Source organism: Syngnathoides biaculeatus, chromosome 14 (assembly GCF_019802595.1).
Source record: "Syngnathoides biaculeatus isolate LvHL_M chromosome 14, ASM1980259v1, whole genome shotgun sequence".
In the NCBI taxonomy this organism is placed as follows: Eukaryota; Metazoa; Chordata; class Actinopteri; order Syngnathiformes; family Syngnathidae; genus Syngnathoides; species Syngnathoides biaculeatus.
Genome location: NC_084653.1, coordinates 22,243,224 through 22,258,928, shown reverse-complemented (window position 1 = coordinate 22,258,928; position 15,705 = coordinate 22,243,224). Strand labels below are relative to the sequence as shown.

The 15,705-nt window shown below is 45.8% G+C and overlaps 1 protein-coding gene across 1 annotated transcript in view; it reads right to left on the bottom strand.

Moving 5' to 3' along the window:
- The window catches only part of tbl1x (transducin beta like 1 X-linked), a 42,217-nt gene extending 39,105 nt beyond the window's left edge, over positions 1–3,112 (bottom strand). Inside the window, exon 1 of the mRNA XM_061841208.1 lies at positions 2,295–3,112. The gene's annotated coding sequence lies outside the window, so the exon portion shown is untranslated. The remainder of the gene's footprint in view (positions 1–2,294) is intronic.
- Positions 3,113–15,705: the final 12,593 nt, after the last annotated feature.

The window sequence follows — 15,705 nt, the reverse complement described above, 5'->3', positions numbered from 1 at the left end:
CGCCTGGATGGTTGTGTAATGTTGCATGCCGTGTTAAACGGGCTTCAGCTTGCATAGCGGTTTTCTACTTTCAAGGTACTCAAAGCGCTTTAACGCCGTCGCCTCATTTACTTACTGATGACCCAGCATTAATATCTCGCTCAAAGACACTTGGACATGGTCAAAGGAGCTGAGGACTGAACCCACACTACCTGACCCATATCTAACTTTTGCCATGAATAAACAGAGAACAATTCTGCCAGAACAGCACGATATCTACATCTTTTACTCACTAAAAGCCTGTTAAAGAAATAATATTCCGCTTTCTAAAGCTGCAACAAATGACGAACAAGCCAGTTTCCAAACTCCGGGTTTGACACCGCAAAGTCTGGAATCACTCTCTCCAAACCAACCCCAACCGCTTCCGCCTGCAACTTTTTATTTACGTTTCATTGACACCGTATCTACTCCAGGTAACAGAAAGTTCCCAGGCTGTAAACACAAGCTGCGCAAAATCTAAAATAAGCGTAGATAAATAATAATTATAACCTCAACTGACCAGTACTTGTATGGACGTTATTTTAGTGTAACCGCCGAGTCTGCCAGTTGGCCGGAGGCCCATGCGCACTGCACGTCCCTTTTAGAGCGAGAGAATTGCCAACTCCCCTCGACGGTCTATCATCAGTAAATATTGCACCAAAAATATTTGGACAGCGTGATACGGGCGTTACAGCGGCAGTCGGGTCGTCGCCGGCTTTCTCGGGGACTTCCATGCCCTAGTTCTGCACAGGATGTGAGGTAGTCGCGAACATGTGTTTCGAGTGAGCCAATGCCGCCGTCTTAGGTGAGCTGGCCCGGAGTCCCCCCGTCAGATTTGAATGGTTCGGCCAAACGACGAGCGGCTATTATCCACATGATGCCTTCTCGTTTGTTTCTAGACTGAAGTATTTCGTCAAAATAAGAGAGTATCATCTCACAGCGGAGATAGTTGACGTTCATGTGACTGCAAAATGTAAGGATCCAGAGAGGGGGGTGGGGTTGGGTGAATCCAAACAAAACAAGTCATAGGCAGACATTTTAACAGGAAATTACAAAATACTAAAGACACTAGACCGACAACAAAAGTGACCAAATCATCAACCGCTCAATGAGAGGAATTAACCCCATTCAATGTACACACCGACATAGTTCGAGAATGGGAACATTAGAGTCGCTGCGCGGCGGTCATAAAACACTATTGTTCTTTTAATGGCCGCCACTAAAACTGTTTCTTAAAATGACCGCCATTAAGGGTTCAGGGCAAATGCTCGACTTTGGTGAGAAAAGCCGGCGAACAACCCCCGGGTAAAGTAGGTCAGCGGTTTAAACCGGAGTCACACCGGATCCGGTGTTGAACCGATGCGATTGCTATAACTTGGTTTGTTTGTTTTTTAAGAGTTGGGTTTGCCGTAGAAGGTCTTTGGTCTTTCGACTGTTGGGGACTTTTACCCGCAACGTATTAGACGCTGGTCACGGGCACAATCAAGACTTCTTAACATTTGAATTGTTTGGCCTCTGTTGACCCTTTGCGAGGTATGAACTCCATCTACGTACACAATCTCATGACTATGAAACACAGATTACAATAAAATACAGTTTTACGTTAACATTTCTATGACTCCATTGAGACATAGAGCGTTTACGCGTAGAATTCCATGTAGCTGTGCTTATTTTGTTTAAGCTAGCACTGCTAGCGTGTTTACACCCGGTCATTTGGGATGTCTAACGTTAAATTATGTACAGTAACATGAACAATTTCTTGAAAACCGATAAGCAACATATAGTACAGTTGGGTGTTCTTCCCCTCCCCCACTCCAACTGCTTCCCAAGTCTGCATGGCAATATAAATATTTAGCATATTTCAAAATGAAAAGTGGCATCAGATGATCTTAATGGCGGGTTTCGGCGTCGCTTCCAAGCGGAAGTGCGGATTGTTGTCTTTTGTCAAAAAATGGAAATACAACTGGAAACTTGTTTTTTAGGATTGAAGCTGGCAACGGGGGAAGGAGTGTAAACAATCCTGAGGGTAAACAGTTGCTAACCCGAAAGGTTTATTAAAAGGGGGGGGGGAATTGCGTTGGAAATAAAAAAAAGGGGGGGGGCAGGAATTTCAACACACGTGTGGAGTCAATGGGGATATGAGCCGGTAGCCCCCCTCTTGCTCACAAAAAAAAACACACACACAACGCGTTCGGCAGCACTCGTTTCTTCCTCACGATAAACGCGAGAAAAAAAATATATAAAGACAAAATAAAAAGGAAACTCGCAAGCGTTACCTTTCGAAACGACGAGAGTGAACTCGTGGTGTCCGCCGCCACCGCCGCCGCCGCCGCCTCTTCCTCTTCCACAAGGAGATCCTCCAACTTCAACAAGCTAGCGACGACTTTCCTCCCATTTTACTCAGCGTCATATTTCAAATTCCGACCGCTGGTGTAATTTTTTTTTTTTTCCGGGGTGGGGGTGGGGGTGGGGAGAGTTTTTTTTTTTTTTAATCGGCTACGTCCCAGGTGGCGGTCGGGGTAGGGAAGGGGGGGAGGGTAGGGGGACGGGAGTAAAGGGGAAAAAAATAATAATAATAAAAGCCGAGTTAGCGCGTCGCCACTGCGGGCTACTACGGAGGAGTTCGCCGTTCACTGAGGACCGGAGAGGGGGGGGGCAAGAGGGGGGTGGTGGAGGTGGAGTAGAAGAGGGGGGGGCGGGAAGCGACAGCGGCAAGCAGCCGCTCAACGCCAGGGGTAGAGAGACCTTCGAAGACAACAGAGAGAAAGAGAGAGAGAAGTGGGTGGGGGATGGGACGTCACTTCTCACTGACCTTAAACCTGAATATTGAACACCGCATCTACGCGGCGAACAAGCAATTCATTAACCTTGTCTGGCATTTTGGACCTCGTACCTATCTCTCTCTCTCGCAACGGGTTATTTTTGGTCACGGTGTTGTTGTTTTTTTTTTTGTTTGTTTTGTTTGTTTTCAAACAAGACCCCATTACGCTTCCAGTACCACTACTTACTTCATAGCAAAAGACGCACGGTAAAAAAAAAAAAAAAAAAAAAAAACAAGACTCGAAGCGTCAAATGTCGCCGTTTGTATCGGATCCGGTAGTGAAACGCTTCAGTGCATGTTTGCAGCAGGCCTCCAGGCAAAGTCCTCAACCCCCCCCCCTCTTCCTCCTCCTCCTCCTCCTCCTCCTCCTCCTCCGCCCGCCCCCGTCCGCGCGCGGCGGCGGCTCCTCTTTTTCGCCTGGCCGGTCAAGCCGGCGCTTGATGAATTCTCCTTTCGCCTTGGCCAGTCATCCCGATTTGGAAAGTAAATAACAAGTTGACATCATTACGGCTCCACACTAGTGTGACACATTCCTTTGCTTACCGTAATCACCCCAATATGCGCGCAACAACCTCGCCGTCAATCCATCCATCCTCACTAGGGTCCGCGGGAGGCTTGGCGCCACAAAGGTTGGAAATGCTCTAGTCATGTGTGTTCTAATTAAATCGACATTGCAATATGGTTGCAAACTTACTGTTTATATATATATATATATATATATATATATATTATATATATATATATATATATATATACTGTATCCATCCATTTTCTTAGCCGCTTATCCTCACGAGGGCCACGGGAGTGCCAGAGTCTATTCCAGCTGTCATCGGGCAGGAGGCGGGGGACACCCTGAACTGGGTGCTTGTCAATCGCAGGGCACATGGAGACAAACAGGCGCACTCAAAATCACACCTATGGACAATTTAGAGTGTCCAATTAATGTTGCATGTTTTTGGGACGCGGGAGTAAACTGGAGTGCCCGGAGAAAATTCACACAGGCACGGGGAGAACATGCAAACTCAACACAGGCAGGGCCACGATTTGAACTCCGGTCCTCTGAACTGTGAGGCCAACGCTCTCCAACTGCTCACCGTTCCACCGTCACAAATAAACAATACCATCAATCCATTTTCTTTGCCGCTTATCCTCACAAGGGTCACGGGGAGTTCTGGAGCCTATCCCTGCTGTCAATGGGTACACCCTGAACTGGTTGCCAGCCAATCGCAGGGCACATGGAGACAAACAGCCGCACTCACAATCACACCGATGGGCAATTTACAGTGCCCAATTAATGTTGCGTGTTTTGGGGATGCGGGAGGAAACCGGAGTGCCCGGAGAAAACCCACGCAAGCACGGGGAGAACATACAAACTCCACACAGGCGGGTCCGGGATTGAACCCGGGACCTCAGAGCTATGAGGCAGACGCTTTCCAGCTGAACCACCGTGCCACCTGGAGGTGATTGTAGGTGTGGCTGTTTGTCTCCATGTGCCCTGTGATTGGCTGGCAACCAGTTCAGGGTGTACTCCGCCTCCTGCCCGTTGATAGCTGGGATAAGCTCCAGGACTCCCCGCGACTCTTGTGAGGATAAGCGGCAAAGGAAAGGGATGGATGGATTCACATCCAACGGTTCATGATATTCAATCAACACTGTCTGGGTTTAATCGTATTACAAGTAATTTAGCATTAAATATGTTTCTCGGCCAGTCTCCAAACCATAAGGGGCCTGACCTCGAGTTGTGTAGGACGCCAGTTCCTTTATCTTCTCAAAAGGCAAAGATGAACGTCTGCCTCTTATTCCTACTGGGGTTGTCATTTTAGTCTGAACCGTTTGTCACATGACCAAAAAAAAAAAAAAAAAAAGAATAGCATTGTGTCAACTTGAGTGGGAGTGGAACAAAAAAAAAAAACCCCAAAAAAACACTCCTCGCCATTGTTTGCACTGCGCCACAGGCACTTCTGGCAGCAACAACACAACACAAAATATGAGATGGCAACCATGGTGACAACGCGAGCTAAGACCTGCAACGACACAGCCTGGCATTCACCCGAAAAGGCTTTTTTTTGGTGTCACTCGCGCTTAGAACGGAAATGTCCCTTTTTTTTTTCCTTTATTTATATACATGAAAAGTCCGTCGCTAGCAAATAAATTTGTCTTGCTCTTTCTGGCACACACGTTCGCCGATAATGCCTGCTGAAAAGTTACGCCTCGTACTTTTCCATTCAGGTGGGTGGGAAAAATATTCCCTAAAAAAATAGACGGATTAGTTTGACAAGTAAACACTTGGGGGCCACCGGTAATAGACTGAAGAAGAAGAATAAACTCATCTGGTACATTTATAGGCTCAAATACAACAGCTGTAGAGGGAAAAAAAAGGGCCACGGGAAGTTTAATTTATGATTTATGAGGTCTTATTCGTCGACTGTGAATTAATGCTCAAACTACTACTGGCTGCGAGACAATTGCTAAATAATGACTCGTGCATCAATTTGAAAAAATGATTTTTTGGAAGGGATTTTTAATTTCTGAAAAGCATATTTTTTATTGATTAAATATATTGACATTTCATTCCATACAAATGAAACAAATGTACATCCATCCATCCATTTTCTTTGCCGCTTATCCTCACGAGGGTCTCAGAGAGCGCTGGAGCCTATCCCAGCTGTCAACGGGCAGGAGGGCGGGGAACACCCTGAACTGGTCGCCAGCCAATCGCAGGGCACATGGAGACAAACAGCCGCACTCACAATCACACCTAGGGACAATTTACAGTGTCCAATTAATGTTGCATGTTTTTTGGGGGGATGCGGGAGGAAACCGGAGTGCCCGGAGAAAACCCACGCAGGGTCGGGGAGAACATGCAAACTCCACACAGGCGGGGGCGGGATCGAACCCGGGTCCTCAGAACTGTGAAGCCAACGCTTTATCATTGTGCCGCCCAAATGAAACAAATACATTAATGGTTTCTTAATTCGCCCGAAGGGAAATGCAAGGTTTTGCATGGGACAAATATGAAAATTGACAAAACATGACCGCATACATTTTTTTTAGAAATGAAGATACATTGAGAATTTAATTACTCTTATCATTCCAACACAACTACAATTGATTCAACAAGGTTATTAATCTCCAAGGGAAAATACATTTCAAAATAATTTACTCATTTGTTGTATTTATTTGCATTTGACTGCAAATATTTACATTTTTTAAAATCCACAAAATAGATGAAAATATTTAAGAAATAACTAAAAATCTATGATTTATTTGTATTTGATTGCAAATATTTAAATCCAGAAAATACATGAAAATATTTAAAGAAATAGCTAAAAATATATGATTTATTTATGCAATTAAATGTGATTGGATTCCATCCATTTTCCAAGCCACTCATCCTCACAAGAGTGCTGGAGACTATCCCAGCACACGTAGACACCATCACTGAGCAGGAATTGAACCCGCGGTGCCCCCACCACGTACCACGACAGCGACTTTGTGATAATATTGATATGTATATAGATTAAATTCCTTTGTGTTTTTTTTTTTTTTAATCACAATTACATTTTTTTCAAAGCAAATGCGGTGATAAGCGGCCTGGAAAACGGATGAATGGCTAAATGGCGGCGTAAATCCATTAGTAAAAGTTCCTGGAATTCCTCGCGCCGCACTTACATAAACCATAGCCGACATCCTTTTAGCACAGCTCAGTACGAAGGGCAACAATTTTATTGTCATGACTTAAATGCGCACATTGTGCCGCGCTGTGACCTCTGGAAAAATGACGATTTTACAGAAGCGAATGATGCGTTTGCGTGACATTTAATGCGGCGTCTTACATCACCGTCTTGTTTTGACACTCTCCTTTCAAAAAACGATCAAACTTTTACGACTTAACTGGCACGCACGAGCGCTCTAAATCCACACGTTTGCTCTCCGAGGCGCCGGGGGCCGCCCCTCCCCCACCCCGGGGAGATGTAGGTCTGCGCCACTATTAGGTGGTTTACGGTCGGAGCACTTCCTGCCACAGTCTGGGCTGACCTCCTAACAAAGAACAGGTTCAATGTGGCTCCCCTCCCCCAGCGAGGGGAAGGGGGGGGGGGAGAGCTGATGAAGGTCACATGACCTCTCTAGACAGCACCGAGGAGCAGTGGTGATATGTACGTGGGGGAAGGGTGGCTCTAGACAGTTATGGAGCTATTAGGGCCAGGAAGGCGTGTGTGTGTGTGTGTGGGGGGGGGGGGGGATATCTGTTCCTCATTGCGTCCATTGACATGTTGGATACTATTACTACTACTCTATTTCCAGCGCAACGAGAGCGGGCCCGTTCGAGATTCAGCGGTTGTGTGCGGAGAGTGAGCAGAGAGTGAGCTTTGTGTACACAATGTACAACAGACCCCCCCCGTCCCCCCTCCACCCGTCCCATCCCCCCCCACCCCCAACTGCTCCCATCTCCAGCGGCTAGACATGGTTTCTGTGGCGGACTGTTATGTCATAGCGCACACGCGCTCGTTTTCCACACAAAGCCGAGCCCGGCGCGGAGAAAAATAGCCGGATGATTTCTTACAACGGGCAAAGGAAACAGAAAGGTTTGTGGCCAAAAAAAAAAAAAGCGTACTTACATAACCAGATATTTTGAAACCAGCTCGTGCGCGTTGTTTTGTTCAAGGGTGGGCAAAGGTACGGGTGGCGGGCCTCGCGGGGTCCATGAGAGCGTTTGGTGAGAGTCGTCCCGTTCGAAATGCGAACAAACTAGCTCTGGCACATCTGTCAATCACTCGTTCAATAATAGCCAATCAGATAGCCGCGTTGTCTTAACCCCTGGCTTGACACGCCCCTCTCGCCATATTGTCCCACAAGCAATGCTGGTTGTCAGTAGCGTGCGCTTGGAAAAGTTAATGTTATGAAGGAAATGGTCCTCAGATGCGCTTGGGGAACGTGCAATTCTGATGAAAGATATCCGGCGGCCTGGTTGATTCATTTTCCAAAGCCTAAAACACGGTTGACGAAGTGTCTACTATGGATTAAGGCTCGCGGAAAACCGCACGTACGACTAAATGTGGAAAATATCAACTAACACAAGGTTGTATGTTCGAGGGTCACTTCTAAAGACTACAATGTTATTACTCCCAATCTTTCCAAGTAAAAAGTACTCACTCTGCTTACCATGCGCAGTACGATTCCACTATTTTATCCTGTTGGATTTCAATATGAAGTTTGTGAGGCGTCAAACGTTTTTTTGCATCAATTGCTAACATTTCGCTGGAACTCTGGCATTGCATCCAAAATTTTAATTCCGTGTACATATCCTTGCGTGAAATAGTTGAGACCTCTTTGTAAAACTCTCTTGGACAAGTCTGACGCATTTGGCAAAAAAACATACTGCAATATTATCTGGAATACGCAACAGAGAATCCACATGAAACCTGTTCTGTTCAGTCGCCATTTTCGGAAAGGTCCATTCTCGGGCACTCGCTGAATCCTTTCTGTAAAGCTTCAAGACGCCACAAAATGGCACCAGAGGCCTGGAAAGTTATACAAATAAATCTCGTGACAGACAACATGTTTGTGTATTGGGGAGGAGCTGAGTTTAGCACGGGTTGTTAGCGGGAGTTTTCCCCAGAATCCAGTAATGTGTAAACTCTTTTATTTTTAAAGGCGATGATGTAAAATTCATATAATCAACTGTTTTGGGATCATACTACATATTGTATTTTTATTTTTTCACGTTTTGTTGTTTTTTTTTGTTGTTGTTGTTTGAACTTTAACTGAAGCTCAGTTTTGTGGATTTTGTGAATTTGAATGAAGCCATATTTTAGTTTTCCAACCAAAGAGTCTTGTAATGTGCGTATGAAACGTGCAGGGTTCAGAACCTCCAACAAGGTTAAAAACGACTGCGGTAAGGAAATTGGAGCATCGGTCGCCTTTCTACTGGCTAATATTTGGTCGCAACTGGACAAAATGGCCAGAACAACTTTTTTTTTTTTTTTGACGGAGACGCAGAAAATGCCAAATTGAGCCGATAATGGCGGCTTCAAACCAAAATGGTAGACTTCCCGTGTCTTTTTAGCCGTGAATTCTTGAGGCTTTTTCGTGGGTCTACTCACGATAGACTTGCCTATCGGGTTTCGTGTTATTAAGTGAAACTGGATTCAGGAGCTTGGGAAAAAAAAAAAAAATGCTCCCAAGGCCTATCGGACGTACTTCCAAATATTCGACAAAATTTGCAGTCCTGTGGAAAACCAGAGAAGAGGAAAACCCAAGAATAACAACGACAAAGGAACAAAAGCCATTTCAGGAGGGCTTTTATTTTGCAGCATCCTGCGTGCACGCTAATATTAATAATAACCCACGTTTCTTTGTGGAATGAACACAATTATAGAAATGCAATAGTTCTGTGCATTGGTTCAGATTAAAATGCGCATGTGTACCTATTGAGACGGCTGCTGGACCCAGCGGGGCGCCTGTGCCGCTGCGGAGGGATTAAATGGAAGCACATGATGTTGCCGCCATGTGATTTGGCATTCTGCTCCCAGCGCTACGCTATTCATGCTAGCACATTTGCTGCTTGGTCAAATACTTAAAGGAGAACTCCAGTACTTTGCATGAACAGTGTATCCAACAGGTCATGTAATATGTACTCTATTTTGACAATGTGATGCTAAATCCTCTCTCATTTAATAGTGTTTTCAGAGAATTTTTGTGGACAATTACGAATTTTCAGGGGCGTTGCCGTTTTCGCGGGTCACATGACATACGTGGGCGGATGTGACGTGTACCATGTCGTTCCAAACGCTCGAATACATGGGACACCATTATGCCCAGTGCTGATTTCTCAGGTTTATCCTCACCTGATGAAGAAATAGCAGTATCGGTTGATCGGGAAGACGGAGGAATACTTTCATACAGATTTGAACCTGTGGCTGTAATTAATGTTGAGTATTTGGATGGTACTTCGGGCGGAATGATAGTAGTAGCAGTCTCCGCCACCTGGAATCTCGTTAGCCTTGGACGCCGAAGCTAGGCTAAAGGCCTCCACCACCATCGAAGGTGAGGCACAAGCTCCGGTGGCGGCCGCGAGCGAGTTTCCAGGCGGCGGAGCCGGTTAGCCCCGGACGCCGAAGCTAGGCTAAAGGCCTCCGCCGCCACCAAATGCGTGCCGCGAGCTCTGGCGGCGGCCCGTGAGCTGAGCTTCGACGTCCGAGGAAGCCTTTAGCCGAACTTGGCGGTGGAGGCCTTTAGCCTAGCCTGGGCGTCCGGGGCTAACGAAGCAAGCGGAGGCCGCTAGCCCCAGAGGCCGAAGCTAGGCTAAAAGCCTCCGCCACCGCCGAAGCTCAGCTAAAGGCCTCTGCCACCTGAAAGCTCGTCAGACTCCCCGTCATTACCGTCCGGAGAACCATCCACAGCTGCCGGCCCGGAACTCCCGGCTGCCTTTGTTTACGCACGTACGTCGCGAATAGACCTCCGAGTAGTCAGACTCAGCGTCATTCCGCCCGAAGAACCATCCGAATATTTAACATTAATTACAGCCACAGGTTCAAATCCGTATGGAAGTATTCCTCCGTCTTTCCGATCAACCGATATTGCTATTTCTTCATCAGATGAGGATAAATCCGAGAAATCAACGCAATCGAACGTTTGGAACGGCACGGTACACGTCACATACGCCCACGTAGATCATGTGACTCACGAAAGTGGCAGCGCCCCTGCGAATTCATAATTGTCGATAAAAATATTCTCAAAACACTATTAAATGAGAGAGGATTTATTATCACACCTTCAAAATAGGGTACATATTACATGACCTATAGGATACACTGTTCATGCAAGCACTGGATTTCCCCTTTAATATATATTTTGTTTGAAGCGGCTGGCCTTATCTCATGCAAGTGAACAACCACCACCTCATATCCTGCTGAGCCAATGGCAAATGTGTGGGGTTTTTTTTGTTACTATGACGACCAGGGACAACCTTCAACTGCTACTACTACTACTACTATTACTACTCCTACTACTTTCGAGTACACCTTTTTCCCTCAAGCCGTGCTCTTAAACAATATGTGAAAGCACGCCGACTTCATGTTATACATTCCATTTTACACATCTATTTTTATGTATTTATTTTATTACCTTGCACTTTTGTACGCACTGAAACAGGAGGACTCCTATCTCGTTGTACGGTGTACTATAGAACGACAATAAATGGCCTTGTTTTCTATTCAGTGGCTTCTACTCATGAGTGCAAAAAAAACAAACAATAAAAGTATATTCAAACGCTTCAAATACTCCATTGTGTGTGTGCGTGTGGCACGCAGACCACACATCCTCCAACTAACCCCACCTAACCACCATAATAAGTTGACATTTAAACATATTCATAAAACAGCAAATATTCGTACATTGGTATTTTTAATTGATAAAATAAAAACAAAACTATTTTACGAAAAAGTGCAGCACTTCGGCCGAAATGTAGTAAGGTCGTCGTCGGAGTTGAAAAAGTCTCCCCGCCCCCGACTTTAGGAAGTCACATTCTTCCCCCGCCCCTCGACCCCGCCGTAATCAAATTCCTTTGACAGCGCAGGGAGGGGGGGAGGGGAGGGCTTTGGCGTGGAAGGAGGCGTGAAAAAGCTGACAGATGTCAGAGATTCCAGGGGTCGGGGACAGAGGTCAAGGGTTGATGACCTGGCCATCCGAGGGCCTCCCTGCTACCCCCCCCCCCCTTGCACGACAATGGCAGTCAATGACTTTACAATGTTTTCTTCTTACAGTGACTTTTAAATCGCTCTGTCGGAATCTGCCCCCCGCCTCCTCCCACCAGGCAGCTGCTATTTTCATCCCAAGTCTTTATTTACGTTTAGCTCAGCGTGGTTGGCAGAACTGAACGCTTTAATGAAACTACATCAGTATCAGAATCATCTCGTTATTTTGCCAAGTATGTCATAAATACGAAAGGAATTTGTGTCCGGTAGTTAGGACCGCTCTCGTATGACAACAAATATAAAGTATAAGAATATATATATATATATATATATATATATATATATATATCGTGCGCCTACGTCATAAAATCACGTGACTTTTGTTTACCTCGCCAGATTGTCGGTCTGCTAAGTCGGTTCGAGACGACACGGAAATGTCGTATAGCGCGATGCCCAGAGTCTTGTCCGATACCGTCAGACATTTAGAAGGTGAAAATAAACGACGGTACGTGGAAAAATTAGATACACTCCCGTATTAAATGCCAAAGTCGATGTTTCCGCCGATAAGAAATTGGACTGTTAATGCGCTTCCGCTTGTTTCGGACAACCGGATCTACATGTGGATCTGGTGAGTAAGACGTTGAGATTTATACGGAAAAGTTTGAAAGCGTATGAAAATCTGGACCCTTACGAATACTTTGTTGCTGTTCTGTTCTCAATCAGGAATAAATCCCACATAGGGACGGGTTTGACGGCTCGTGAACGCGGAAGCGTGTTCGGCGAAACGTTAACCCATACCGGAATCAATCGATCTTTTCAGCTGGTATTCAACACTTTCTTTCTTTTCATTTCGGCTTGTCCCGTTAGGGGTCACCACACCAATATTTAAATAAATGACCCCCGGTTTTACACAAAATCGCATTCATGAACTATGATTGAAAAAAAGACGACGGTTGACTTCTCGTGAACGCGGAAGCGTGTTCGGCGAAAAGTTAACCTTTGCCGGAATCCATCGATCTTTTCAGCTACTATTCAATACAAATACCAATATTTAAATAAATGACCCCCGGTTTTACACAAACTCGCATTCATTAGGTATGATTGAAAAACAACAAAAGAGGACTTAAACTCCATAAACCTCTCCGAAGTTTAACGTGTGGCCGCAACACGCTTCTGTGTACATTGGTGACGACTCCTGTCTTTTTTTTTAAACGCATTGTTCTCAAATGAGCCAACTCGGCTTTATAAATACTTTTTGTTCATTTGAGATTGAGAAGAATAATTCCTACCTGAAGTGAAGTGATCACGACACAGTCGTGTGTATTTTGGTTGGGCACCATCCGTCATGTTTAATTGCCAAAGTCCATCAATATTTTCAGTTTTTTTCAGCTGGTATTTCATAGAATGATCTCTTTGGATATCTGTCTCGTCTGTTGTGACAACCAACAGCACAACAGGTCCTGGGTAAATATTCTCCTCCAGTTCAATGTCTCCCAATATGTCGAGCAGCTCTGTATGACCGGCAATATGGCGCCGTGAAAATGGTGACGTCACATGCGCGAGTTCTATAGATGAGGGACAGATCGTGACACAAGTCCCACAATTGGGAAGGTATCAGTGGCATTTAAGACATTGAAAAATCACTTTGAAATCCACGGACTGCATTTTTCAAAACAACAATCTGCATTTTCAACTCGCGCATCCAATCAGTCCATTTGTGCGCCTCAGTGAACATCCACCAAAGAACTTTGTTAACACACATGGCCTGACGGAATTACCAACGCGCAACTTTGGAAAACACATCAAAACGGTGGCAACCGATGCGGGGGCTGGATGGGACACACGCAAACACACGAGAACGCAACAACAAACAGCGCGTCTGGCTCGAAAAAGAGCGGCGGACCGAGACCAAAGACAACTAGGAGGGGGTCTTCTGAAAAGATTTCCTGGAACCAGACGGAGTCGAAGGCCAAGGACTGAGTAATGTGGAGGAAACTCATTGGCGACCAAAGCCCCACATGGGGTACAAAGAACTAAGAACAAGAATGTTGAAAGTTTAAAAACAAATTAGTTCCCATACCTACTATTGCTGCTAAAACTATGCAAATTGCCCCATTACTCCCGCTTATCCTCACAATGGTCATGGGAGTACTGGAGCCTATCCCAGCTGTCAACGGGCAGGAGGCGGGGTACAGCCAGAACCGGTCGCCAGCCAATCGCAGAGCACATGGAGACAAACAGCCGCACTTACAATCACACCTATGGGCAATTTAGAGTGTCCAATTAATGTTGCAAGTTTTTGGGATGTGGGAGGAAACCGGAGTGCCCGGAGAAAACCCACACAGGCACGGGGAGAACATGCAAACTCCACACTGGCGGGTCCAGGATTGAGCCCGGGACTTCAGAACTGTGAGGCCAACGCTTTCCAGCTGATCCACCGTGCCTCCCGCCCAAAGTACAACTAAAACAGATATTAGTGCAAGAAATATCACTGAAAAGTGGAAGTACTCGAAAACACATGACAAAAAAAATCTTTAATCTGGATTTGAAAACATTCAGACTTGGGGCTGACGTCACGTCTGTTGGTAACCTATTCCATTTTACATTTTTTTTAAATTTTTCATCATGATAGCTAAATGCTGCTTCGCCATGTTTGCTTTGGACACCGCACACTCTATTTGACCCGAGTCAGTCGATCCCAGAGCCCTACAAGGGTTTGCATTTCTTTCATGCATTCATTACCTAAAACCATTTAATGATTTATTGACCAGTAGCAGAACTTTAAAATCTATTCCAAAACAAATTGGAAGCCGCTGTAAATACTTTAGAATCGGAGTTACATGTTCTGACCTCTTTGTTCCGGTCACAACCCGAGCTGCAGCATTCTGAACGAGCCGCAGCTGTTTAATGCTCTTTTTGGGGAGTCCAGTCAGAAGACCATTACAATAGTCAAGTCTACTTGAGATAAAAGCAGGATGAGCCTTCACTCTCGAAATGTTTTTCAGATGGCAAAAGGCACTTTTAGGAACTGATTTGATTTGATTGATGAAGGTCAGGACAGAATCTTCAGAACGCCAAGGTTTCGGACCGGGTCTTTGGTTTTTAAAGATAGTGAGACCAGGTATTTCCGAACTTTATTACCCAAAACAATAATTTTATCTCAGGTTTTGTTGTGGTTTAGTTGAAGGGAAATTTAGACAACGGCACAACACCTGAACTGAACTGCAGTCATCAAGCGAGACGGCGACGTACAATTTTGCGTCATCTGCGTAGTTATGATCGTCAAAACTAAAGTTATGATGAGAATTTGAGCCCCCGTGCAATGGAATTATTCCGCAGTCGTTTTTCCGAGTCACGGATACGTAATTACAGGAAAATGCGTGCGTGAGAGTCCTGTAAGTGATGAAACTGGGCACGGAGGGGGGATTACTGCCACTTTGACACACATACGGTAAATACAGAACAGGAAGCCCAGTGGCATAGCTTAACATAAAATCAGGAGGCTAGGCAGACTTAAATGTCTCCTCGGATCACCTTTTAAGATCACTAATGATCGCCGACGACAACCGCCTCGAATACCCCGCGATCTCCTCCGGAATTGTAAAACCGCTTTTAATTCGCAGCACATTTGCTTTTCGGGATTTATTCCAAGGCAGAACCTCTCGTTCGCTCCTCTCCTCAAGGGCCCCGCGTTACACCGATCATCACACAGACGCGTTTCCGTGGAGACCATCGCCGTGAGTCATAACCCCCCCCCCACCCCCCGACATGTTCCCGGCTCGGCGATGCTTTCTCGCTGCGCGTTCGCCAAATAATTGAATCCGACGACGACGTCTCGATACGGCAAATCGTTCCTTTGTGTCGCCGGTAATGGCGCTAAAGTTCAATTTTTTGACAGAAACTAGGTTACGTTACATGAATTGCCCAATTTTTTTTTTTAAGATCTAGAGCCGTGAGTCCCCCTGAGCCGACACTGTATATATAGCTGGGGTGGGGGGTGGGGGGGGGGGGCGATAGTTGGGGGATGGGCGCGAGCGCTGCTTCCTTGCTTTGTCAGAGCGCCGGAGTGCTGCGTAATGAGCCTCCACTTAGCCAGACAACAAGCGCGGCATTGTGACACGTCGCTCAAACGCCGTCGCCCTACGCTGACCTCAAGGTTACGCCGGTAAC